At 48.6% G+C, this 12350-nt stretch overlaps 1 long non-coding RNA gene across 1 annotated transcript in view; it reads left to right on the forward strand.

Moving 5' to 3' along the window:
* The window catches only part of LOC309531295, a 49243-nt gene that overhangs the window by 23618 nt on the left and 13275 nt on the right, over nt 1-12350 (forward strand). The window lies entirely within an intron of this gene.

The following is a 12350-nucleotide window of genomic DNA, read 5'->3' on the forward strand; positions in this document are numbered from 1 at the left end:
CAAAAAACAGCATAAAATACAGTATAAAACGTGAATAACAATAAATTCAGAATTCAAAAACCAATTTAGGGGGGAAATCCATCCAATAAACATTAGATGATCACCAGGGCTAGCTGGCTAAATTAGTCCTATTTGGGCTGAACAGCTTGGTAGGTTTCTGGAGGAAACATTGGCTTTAGATCCTTTTTACTGCTGACCTGCCACGACTCTGGCTCCTGACACCCAAAAACAGAGACCTTCAGAGGCCCATCAATGGTGAGCACCTTGACAGCGGATTGAGCAGGTGCACACACACATGGTCACAGACTTCCTCACTACAGAGAGATGCCTTTTCCCTTTTAAATTACAGTCCCTGTCCCTAACTTTGCACCAGTGCAGTATATTAGTATATGCAAATTTGGGCCCTCTTTTTTGGCAATGCGTAAGTGGCTCGCCTCGGGACGTGGGTGGTGCTGTGGGTTAAACCACAGAGCCTAGGACTTGCCGATCAGAAGACCGGCGGTTTGAATCCTTGAGACAGGGTGAGCTCGTAAGGGAAAGTGAGGGACGTGGGTGGCGCTGTGGGTTAAACCGCTGAGCCTAGGACTTGCCGATCAGAAGGTCGGCGGTTTGAATCCCCGCAACGGGTTGAGCTCCCGTTCTCGGTCCCAGCTCCTGCCAACCTAGCAGTTCGAAAACACATCAAAGTGCAAGTAGATAAATAGGTACTGCTCCGGCGAGAAGGTAGACGGCGTTTCTGTGCACTGCTCTGGTTCGCCAGAAGCGGCTTAGTCATACTGGCCACATGACTGTACGCTGGCTCCCTTGGCCAATAAAGCGAGATGAGCGCCGCAACCCGAGTCAGCTACGACTGGACCTAATGGTCAGGGGTCCCTTTACCTTTACCTTTAAGTGCCTAGCCTAAGTGGGAAACTCTCTCCCGCAACCTGCTGTCTACACCTGGATCCTGACCGCTTCCCATTTCCCCTTGGAAATGTTCCTTTATTACTCACATTACTCTCCATCTGGAAACACAAACAGTAATGCTATATTCTGGGTACATTTTTTTGGGGGGGGAGGCTCTGGCTTGCCTAAATACTTTATTATTCACATTAGATAGCTTTTAGGGTGCTTTCCATCTCTTTGTCTTCCCTCCCTTGGAGGAAGAGAAATCTATAGCGCTTCATCCACCGCAATGGGCTTGATTTCCATTCATGCTTGTATGAACAGGAAAAGCAAGGGATAAGTTACAGCTCTCAGCAGTTTGCTTCACGCAGAGCCAAAGAGGTGGCAATGACACCGCCACCTTCCGAGAGGAAAATTGCTGATTTACTGGATTGCATTAAAGGGGCTGCATGCTAGTTCACAGTTCCGAAAGGCAGAAGGTAAGAATTTATGGCAGTCCCATCTTGTACTTCCTCCAGGGAGCTCAGAGAAAAGAGAGTGTTCTGCCAGCCACCAGCCTTCTTATCTTTGCAACTGCCTCGTGAGGTGAGCCAAGCATGAATCACCAGCCCATGGGCTGGATGTGGCCCCCTAGGGACTCCCCCACCAGACCCCAGTGTCTCTGCTAAGGACCCTCGTACCTATGGGACCGCCTCTGCCAGTATGCCCCACGGAGGACCTTAAGGTCAATAAATAGCAACACTCTAGAGGTCCCAGGCCCTAAGGAAGTCAGATTAGCCTCAACCAGAGCCAGGGCCTTTTCAACACTGGCCCCGGCCTGGAGGAACACTCTGTCTCATGAGACCAGGGCCCTGCGGGATCTGATTTCTTTCCGCAGGGCCTGTAAGACAGAGTTGTTCCGCCTGGCCTTTGGCTTGGAATCAATTTGATTCCCTCCCCCTCTTTCCTTTCTCCTTTCTCTTTCTGTGATGGGATTCCTATTTGGGGACTTCCCTGGCTTTTTTCTGGCCCACTTAGGGCCAGTCTGGATAGTTAGCCTTGGTGAAGACTTGACGTTTTTATCCCCCAAAAAGTTTTGGATTGAGTTTCTACTGAAATGAGGCTGTTGTATTTTAATCTTGTTTTTAAGTTGTATTTTAATCAATTGTTTTATACCTGGTGTTAGCTGCCCTGAGTCTTGGCTGGGGAGGGCGGGGTATAAATTATTATTATTATTATGGTACATGGGAAAATAAGATGAGTCCTGCATTGCAGGGGGTTGGACTAGATGACCCCGGGTCCCTTTCACCTCTACAGTTCTTTGATTCTATGGATTTGGCGGGTGGCCCATCTAGGGCAGCACTCCATGCTCACAAGGGCTAACCGGATGCCCTAGTGGAAAGCCTGCAAGCTGGACCGTGGAGGCAGAGATAGCCCTCTCCTCCGTGTAGTTGTCTAATCCATTTGACTTGGCCATCACTGCCTCTTGCACAAGGGAGTTCCACAGTTTAACTATGCGCTGTGTGAAGATGGCTGGCATCCATCGATAGCCCTCTCCTCCATGAATTTGCATTAACTTTCTTTTAAAGCCCTCTAAATCGGTGGCCATTACTGCCTAGTTGGGAACCACCGTGGTGTAGTGGCTAAGAGTGGTGGACTCGTAATCTGGTGAACTGGGTTCACTTCCCCGCTCCTCCACCTGCAGCTGCTGGGTGACCTTGGGCTGGTCACACTTCTCTGAAGTCTCTCAGCCTCACTCACCTCACAGAGTGTTTGTTGTGGGGGAGGAAGGGAAAGGAGAGTGTTAGCAGCTTTGAGACTCCTTAGGGTAGTGATAAAGCGGGATATCAAATCCAAACTCTCCTTCTTCTTTCCTCCTCCTCCTCCTCCTCCTCCTCCTCCTCCTTCCTATAAAAAGTGGCGGCCCTAAACAGATCTGCGGTCCAGTACCAAAACAATTATTTCATACATCACCATTCCAAATTTCACACATGGATTTTGCTTTGCATGCGAGGAATTCCCCCTCCCTGTGGAAAATGTTAATTTACGTTCAGTTAAGGAGTAAGAGCTCAGGAGCAAGCCACCATTTGCCCTATAAATGGCTTCCTCTGCTGCTGAGACCCCAGCATTTTTGAAAAAGGAATAAATCACGGACCCTCATTCTATTAACAGTGCTAATGGACATCCATTGAATGTGGACACATCATAGCAGGAGTGACTGCAAGGCAACCCTTGTCCCTGTTACATCTGAGGACTGATGCAAATTTAACCGTTCCTTGTGAGAGATGTAGGTGCTCTGCGTTTTACGTTGCAATATTCACCTAGAGGCCCTGTGCATACCACGGATGTGTGTATTATCGTCTCGTCTACGGACAATCGTGTTTTCGAACAGCTCTGAGCTTCTATAAACAAGCTGCTTTCCAATTGGACAAAAGGGTTATTTATTTTGGCACTGAATACCCCCCTCTCCCCCCCCCCCATGCACACGCATTTACCCGATTGGCTGGCCCGGATCCCGCTTGGCATAATAATGAGTGTGCGGCTGCAATTCAGCCCTTCTGAAAGGAGGGCATGTGGTGGCCACAGGAATTGTAACTGAGTTTATCGATACCGGCACGCACACAATGGAAATCAAATTAACGCAGAACAATGGGGCAGCTCAAATGGAGCCAGCTGCCACCATCCTGTCGAACTGCATCGTAATTTGTCTGAGGGAAAATTGGACACACAGCCCCTTACGAGGCAGACGGCCTATTTTTAGGAGAAGGCTGGAAAGGACTTGGCTGGGCGGGATAGGGCAGTGTGTTCCTTTGTGCAATGCTTACGGCGTGCTTCAGAGGCAGCCAAATTTCGTGCTCCGGGTTTTGGAAATGGGAGGTGCTGGAAATTTAGGAATCTCACAATCTGAGGCCCCACCCCCTGCGCAGTATAGGGATAATATTGACCCATCTTACAGGGTTGTTTTAATATTTGTGATGAGTCAACGGACATCAAGGAGCTTGAACACAAAGTGCTCAGAGATAGAATGGGGTCAAAGGGAGAAGAGGGACCAGACCAGAAGGAGGTGGTGTTGGAAGCCGAGGAGGTGACAGGGCTTAGTGAGCAGGAAGAGCCTGTGGTAGAGAGCAGTCCAGACTCAGAAGCAGAAGAAGAGAGGGGCCAGGAGACAGGGATGAGGCATGTGGTATACCTGAAGGAGCATCTCCACCCCCATCGTTCAGCCCGGACACTGAGGTCCAGCTCTTAGGGCCTTGTGGCGGTTCCCTCACTAAGAGGAGGAAGGTTACAGGGAACCAGTCAGAGGGCCTTCTCGGTAGTGGCGCCCGCCCTGTGGAACGCCCTCCCATCAGATGTCAAGGAAATAAACAACTATCCGACTTTTAGAAGACATCTGAAGGCAGCCCTGTTTAGGGAAGTTTTTAATGTCTGGTGTTTCATTGTATTTTTTAATATTTTGTTGGAAGCTGCCCAGAGTGGCTGGGGAAACCCAGCCAGATGGGCGGGGTATAAATAATAATAATAATAATAATAATAATAATAATAAAATTCTGTTGCTGTTGCTGCTGAAGAAGCCAGGGAGTCTCCCCCTCCTGTTACAACCAGCTCCCCTCCACCCTGATCTCCCATAACATGGAGACAAATGAAGAGGGCAAAGCATAGAGAAACAAGACGAAGGAGCCTTAGGCTGCTGGGGGAGGAGGAGCCTTAAAAGAGCGATGGGAAGGCGGGGACCTTCTGCCCTCACAACTGCCTCTTCCCCTTGGTCTCCCAGAACCAGAAAAGGCATGAAGAGGGTGGAGCAAAGACAGGCAAGACAGTTGAGCCTCAGATCACTTGGGAAGGAATTGGGGGAGGAGGCGGCTTAGGGAGCTGTGGGGAGGCAGGGACCTTCAGGCCTTGCAGCTGCCTCATTGGGGCAAGACCTTCTTGGAAGAGTTGCTGTTCTCACATGGCCTGGCCTCCTGAGCTGTGCGTTTCTTCAAATAAAGTTAACTTCACGGTAACCGTGTGGCCTGCTCCTGGCACCCACTCTGGACATATGAAGGGGTGAGGAACCTCAGACGCTGGGGCTAAATGTGGCCCTCCAAGCCTCTCCATCTGGCCCTTGGAAGTCTGCCCAGACCACACCTCTCACTGGGCCTTGTCTGGCTGGATTGTGTCCTTGACCTCTGATAATACCCTTGCCTTGCCTGCATGGAGGATACAGAATCATTGAATCTTAGAGCTGGCAGGGACCCAAGGGTTTTGTAGTCCAACTAGTCAACATTGCACGGGGTGATGCAGGAATCTCAGCTAAAGCATTCACGACAGATGAAAGGTGAGTACAGAAAGCAGCCCACCATACAAAGCTAGAATTTACACGTTGCTGCATCCATTTTGCTTCTGGCCTCGCCCACTACTGCCAGGTGGCCCTCGGAAGATTGCCCAGAATTGAATGTGGCCCCTGGTCTCCCCACTACATTATTTGCCTCACTGTCCTATGTGGCAAAATTACATAACTTACATGATGACACGGTCATTATGTCATTATTCCACCTCATTTCTTTCAAGGAAATGCAATGCGTTTGGATGGGTGTAGGAAATGTAATCAATTACCGGTACCTAACGTTTTATGGGCTGAAAGGTACAACAGCGGCCAGCGCCACTCATATTCGCAGGACCGGTTTGCACTGCGGATATCTGACAATTAAGCAATCACTGGCAATTTCCACTCACTTCCACTTCTAGTGAAATTCTCTGGCATGCTAGTTGTAGTCCAGGTGAACCTTGACAACCTTGGACTAAACACAATCATTTTCTGCAGGCTCATATTTAGTTCCCTGCCGGCAGGGCTGGATTTAGGTTTGATGAGGCCCTGAGCTACTGAAGGTAATGGGGCCCTTTATATGTCCAGCTGTCCTTTGTCAACAACAAATTGTCACTGTTAGAAATGAGCAAACCTGTGATATTTTAGGGAGCAGGCTAGCAGGCCCATTACTTACATCATAGGAGCCTACACAACACCAAACACTGTTGCAGTATGTAGGATTTATTTTATTTGTTTTTTATCTTATATTTTGGAAATGTACATCCAGTTTTTTTCCTTTAATTTTTTTTGGGGCCCCCAAGAGACTGGAACCCTAAACTATAGCTTGTTTAGCTTATACGTAAATCTGGCAGTGTCTGCCGGGGAGCTGTAAATACTCATAGAACTATAGAGTTGGAAGGGGTCCAGGGGTCATCTAGTCCAACCCTCTGAAACGCAGGAATCTCAGCTACTAAATAATGCTACTACAGTCATACCTCAGGTTACAGATGCTTCAGGTTGCGTTTTTTTGGGGTTGCGGACCACTGAAACCCAGAAGTACCAGAACGGGTTACTTCCGGGTTTCAGCGGTCGCGCATGCGCAGAAGCGCTAAATCGTTCTTTGTGCATGCGCAGATGTGCCAAATTGCAACCTCAATTTGACCCGCACGGATCACGTTCACAATCCGAGCGTCCACTGTATATAACTTTATTAGCAACACCACTAAGAAATGAGTGGTCAGGGGTTCAGACACACAGTGTGGAATCCATGGGGCAAAATGGACCACACAGACCCATTTGTGCCCCACTGGTACTCCAGTCAGCACATTAGATGTGGCACACAGACTCTGACTGTAAATAGGTTTTTCCTTCTCAAAAGCCAGGACACACCAGATGCTTCTGAGCCTGAGTTTGCAAACCTGCCCATTAGGACTGTCCCAAAGGTAAGGGCATTACTTAAGCGGTTGGTTCCCCATTTGCCCAGAACCCTACACTTAGCAAAACGATTCTTCCAGCCCTACCAAACCACTATTATTGAGACAGGTCGCAGAAAGTGCAAAATAAACCCCACGTTTACAGGCCCTCGCAGAGAAGGGGGCAACCTCCTCCTGAGCAAAACCATCTGTGCACTTCAAATGAGACGACGAGGAACGAAACCACATCTCTCTCGGCAGCGCCGCCACCCTGCGGATACAGATGGTTTTGTGCAGCGACCTGTGTGCCTGAAATGCAAACTTTGGCTTCTTCCGAAAAGGGCAGGATGGGCGAGATACGCTTTATGTCTCCCGGAGGAGGCGAAGGGCAGCATCTCCCACACGGTGCTGCTCTGCACCCCGGGAATTTCACAGTTCAGGAGGAGGACAGAAATGCAAGCTGCCACAACCACGCAGTTAATGATTACGTCGGTGTCGGGCGCATTAACAGCCAGGCCTATTGAGGCAGGTTACGAGGGCTTTCGAACCAGGCCTTGTGCCTGGAAACGGTGCCAAGTCAACTGTTCTGAATTCAAATGCGCGTTGCTGTGGCAACGGGGATAACACCCCTCTGTATGCTCCGGGCCCCACACAAAAGCCGCCTCTTTGGCTCAGCCGAGCAGTTTAATCCAAAGCATACACATACTTTACAAAAAATACGAGAAACTCTTGGTGGGCTTGGAGGAGGAGGAGAAAGGTCCCTGCTGACCTCTCGCTATGGAGGACAAGAAATCAACGGGCGCAAAGGATGCATAGGGCTTTAAAGCTTACCCCCCCAAAAGTAGAAAGATTGGGGGCAAGTTTAAACTACAGGGCAGGCAAGGGAGATGGACCCCAATTCAGCCCCAGAACCTACTTGTTAAGGACATATTTTGCTGGCCAGGTTGCATGGCTGCAAGTAACTAATGGTATGGCTCAAAGACAGCTCAGAGAGAGAGAGATCTCAAATTCCCCCAAATACTATAGGGGACATAAATTATAGGGGAATTATAGGGACAGAACGACCTAAACCGTATAGAAACTTATTCACGTATGCTACTACAGCGGCAAGAATGTTACTCGCCCCAAAATGGAAAGAAGCAGTAGTCCGAGCAAAGGAAGAACGGGTGCCAAAACTTACCGGAAGAGTAAGAAATCAAGACAACAAACGAATGGAAATGGTTTGTTGAACATTTGCAGACAAATTGTAAACAGGTTAAGAACATTGGCAGGATTATTGTAATAACCTGCAGTTTTATAAGGGTATATATTTAAAGCAGACGAATAAATGAACAAATTAAGTTAATTTGGATATGCAGAAGATATTAAAAATAAAATCAAGGAACCGCAGAAAGATGGAGGAGGAAGAAAGTCAAGTTTTGAAATGTTAAAATGATTGTGAAGTTGGTGAAATGTATAAACCTGAAAAGTATAAGTAAGTAGTTTTATTTATTTATTACAGAGAGATCTCAGTCGGTGGGGGGGGGCAGTAGGGGAGGCAAGTTTTCTTCTTGGCCGCACTGGGCGTTAGATTCCCCCTTCCTTTCTAGGGAATCAGTACTTTCCCATTCCTATTAAAAACTGTAGGCTTTTTCGCCCCTTACACTGAGCACAGGTACAAGGTACCTAAACCGTTCCCAAAACACGAGGAGTAAGTTAAGATTCCTACAGGTGTGCAAGCATGATGTGGTGTGAGAGTATATGGGCTTGATTTGATGGGGGGGGAGAGAAAGGTGAGGAGATTTAGCATGTTTCCTTTTTCAATCACACTGTTAGTCCTCTTACCAATTCCTGATGTCACAACTTTATTGCAGAAATATGGGCAAAGGAAGTGGGGTGCCGTTTGCTATAACTGCCGTCCTGGACTTTTGGACATTGGAACTCTCAACTATATAGAGGAGGAGGAGGAGGAGGAGGAGGAGTTTGGATTTGATATCCTGCTTTATCACTACCCAAAGGAGTCTCAAAGCAGCTAACAATCTCCTTTCCCTTCCTCCCCCACAACAAACACTCTGTGAGGTAACCACTACACCACACTGGGATGAGAGAAGAGGGTGCTGCAACGTCATATTGTCAAATTGCACCCTAGAAATTATTAGGAAACGGATTTTAAAAACGAAGCTGCCGATATCATGTCTCTGTGGCATGCTTATGGATTTGGGGTTGAAGACAGAAGACAACGCACCCATCGCATTTAATATCCATGGCGGTTTTCAATTGTATTTTAATTGCTTCTTTTATTTCTTATGTTGTTATGCTACCCTATAAGAATTTGGAATGCATTATATAAGAACGTCTATCGGAAATAAAAGAAGCAATAAAAATGCAATTAGAAATCATACAGTATCTAGCGCAGCCTATTTATTGCAGCTGCTACAACAGGGAGAAAACTCATTAAGTCGCTAAGACCCTCAGCCATTTTCAAGTGATCTAGGTAGGGTGGGGTGGGTGGGTGTTTGGGAAGAACTGATCTGCACAAATGTAACAACTTGTAATACAGTGGTACCTCGGGTTACAGACGCTTCAGGTTATGCGTTTTCGGGTTGCGCACCGCACTGAACCCAGAAATACCAGAACGGGTTACTTCTGGGTTTCGGCGCCCGCGCAGAAGCCCTAAATCACACTTTGCGCATGCGCAGAAGCGCCGAATCGTGACCCACGCGTGCACAGACGCGGCGCTGCGGGTTGCGAACGTGCCTCCCGCATGGATCAGGTTCGCAACCCAAGGTTCCACTGTACAGTGGTACCTCTGGTTACGAATGCGATCCGTTCCGGAGCCCCGTTCGCAACCTGAGCAGAACGTAACCTGCGTCTGCGCGGGTCGCGATTCGCTGCTTCTGCGCATGATATCATTTTGAGCATCTGCACATGCGGCGAAACCCAGAGGTAACCCTTTGCGCTACTTCCGGGTCGCCACAGGAGTCAACCTGAAAACACTCAACCTGAAGCAAACGCAACACAAGGTATGACTGTACTGTGTTCTGTTCTGGCTGCCTCACCTCAAAAGGGCTACCGTAGAGCTGGAAAAGGTCCAAGTGAAGTGATCAGCAGGATGGAGAAACTGCCCTGTGAGGAAAGGTTACCCATATGTTTAAGTGGGGTTAGTTTGTGGGGGGAAATGTGGTCTGCGTTGTGTAGAGAAAAGAGAAAGTGGTGATAAGTTTTTCTTTTCCCTCCCTCAAAAAACCTTAGACCCACAGGAGAGGCAGAAGCAAGTCTTTTTCACGCAGCTGAACTACGGAATTTGCAATCGCAAGTCATGGTGCTTGCTGTTGGGTTAGATCAGGGCTTTCTAAACTTGGGTTTCCAGCTGTTTTTAGACTATTATTAGTATTATTAATTAAATTCATTTACCACCCTATACCCGCAGGTCTCAGGGCAGTTCGCAGGATAAAATCCCAATATAAAAACACAAAATACATAATCAAAATAAAAACAAGAACAACCTAATAAAACACACACACACATTCTAAAAGGGCACTGAATGTCAGTCAGCCCAAGGCCTGGTTAAAGAGGAACGTTTCTGCCTGGCACCTAATGGTGTATCATGAAGGCGCCAGGTGAACCTCCCTGGGACGAGCATTCCACGAATGGGGAGCCACTGCAGAGAAGGCCCCGTTCTCGTGTTGCCACCCTCTGGACCTCTCGTGAAGGAGAATACAGTTCCCATCAGCCTTGACCACTGCAAGCTGGAGATGATGGGAGTTGTAGTCCAAAAACAGCTGGAGACCCAGGTTTGGGCAACCCTGAGTTAGATGGCTTTAGAAGAGGATTAAACACATGGAGGATGAAACTACATACATCTGGCTTCTAGTCATGAAGGCTGCGAACAGCCAGCACGACTCAGAACAGCAGCAGCTGAAGAAACACAGGGCTCTTGCATTCATCTCCTGTTTGGTCATTCCAGATTTCGGCATCTGGCTGGCCACTGGGGAAAAGAAGATGCTGAACTAAACAGGCCCTTTGGCTGATCCAGCAGAGCTGCTCCCGACGTTGTCATGGCATCGGCTTAACCAAGGTTCACTGCAAGTTTATTTGTGTGTTGAATAAACAACCACTTGCGTTGAGGGCTGACTTTCCGTAGAGCTGCTCTGCTACGTACGAAACCTTGACCCAGAATCAGGTCGTCTACAAATGGGTTCCCCATGAACCCGCGGTGCTCTCTGCACTCACCCATGGTTGCAATGATTCTGAATTCCAGCTGCCGGGAGCCACAAGAGGAGGGAGTTGTCTTGTGCTCAGGTTCTGCTTGATGGATTCCCATAGGCACGTGGTTTGCTCTTCTAGATGGACCACTGACCTAGTCCAGAAGGGCTGTCTTCTGATGTTCTTATGCTCACTGCAACTTGGCGGATGCCAACTTCCTCCAGGAAATCCCAGACTGGTTGGACGCAGAGGAAAGGTGGGAGGAATCAGGTGGGGAACCACCAAGGGAAGAAGGCTCAGAGCCAGGGGATTGGTGGTGGGACAGTGATGAGTGGTCAGAGGGAGAAGATTTGGGAAGAGGAGGTGTCAGAAGCCGAAGAGGTTTAATAGGCAGGGAGAGTCTGGCAGAGACTCCAGAATTGGACGCAGAAGCTAAAGCAGGAGTGGAGGGAGGCCAAGAGGCAGAGATGAGTCAGGCTGGTGAAGAAGCAGAGGTGTCTTGCCTTCTAAGCTCCCCTCCCCCTAGTCTCCCAAGACCAGGAGAGGTATGAAGCGATAGGAGCAAAGGCAGGCACACTGGCATAGTCTCAGATGGCTTGGGAAAGTTCCAGGAGGTAGCAGGGCTGCGTGAGCATGGGAAGTCTGTGGTTAAAAAGAGAAGTCCAGATTCAGGGGCAGAAGCTGGAGAGGAGGTCAAGTGTGTGGATGTTTCACCCCTCCCATTGCAAGAATCTCCTGACAATGTTTTCAGAAAGGAGGGGGCGGAATCTGCTTCTTCAGCTCCAGCCTGACTCTGTGGGAGTCTGAGTGTTATCTGTGTAGAGCAGGGGTCTGCAACCTTTAAGACAAAAAGAGCCACTTGGACCCGTTTCCAAAGGAAAAAAAACTGGGAGCCGCAAAACTCGTCATTATAAAAATAACTTTTTTTGTCACTTTTTAAAAATTATTTCTTTGTTTGACCCCTCAGAATTACTCCTCCTCATAGAAATAAACGTTAAATTAACAAGTTACCTGTGTGTGTGTGTGTTTCTTCACTCCCCTTCAAAACAGTGACCACGTACATGCCCCTTACAATGTAGCGGGTGGGCGGGAAGGTGACGTCGGGACGGTGCGTGACTAATGCACGCAACTCCTCCATGTGATGTCACAGCCAGTACAGCGCCCGCCACAGTGCGGAGTGTCGGGGCGCACAATGCGCCCCCTTCCCCTCGCTAGTATCTGCCCCGGAGCCGCAGCAAAGGTGTAAAAGAGCCACATGCGGCTCCGGAGCCGCGGGTTGCAGACCCCTGGTGTAGTGATAAGATGACTGCTTAAGCAACTGTAACACTCATGCAGTCCAGTAGCCGCCGACAGTCTTTAGTTTCTAGTTTGTATTTTAGTTTTGCAGTAGTTGTAAAAGAATAAAGAAGTTATGCTTCAGAGGCGTCGTTCGTGTAGTTCATACTCTCCTGTGCTCTGCTGACTTTGGCACTGAGTTTGGTGCTCACAGCTCAAAGTTGTGAGTCCATTGCACTTAGACCTGCTTCCTGCGTGGAAGGTCTCTGGAAGTGCTCTCCCAGCTCGCCTGGCCCAGTCGGGGCAGAAGAGGTTGAGCCCAGTCA

This window comes from Podarcis vaucheri, assembly GCF_965113315.1.
Source record: "Podarcis vaucheri genome assembly, chromosome: 1".
Lineage (NCBI taxonomy): Eukaryota > Metazoa > Chordata > Lepidosauria > Squamata > Lacertidae > Podarcis > Podarcis vaucheri.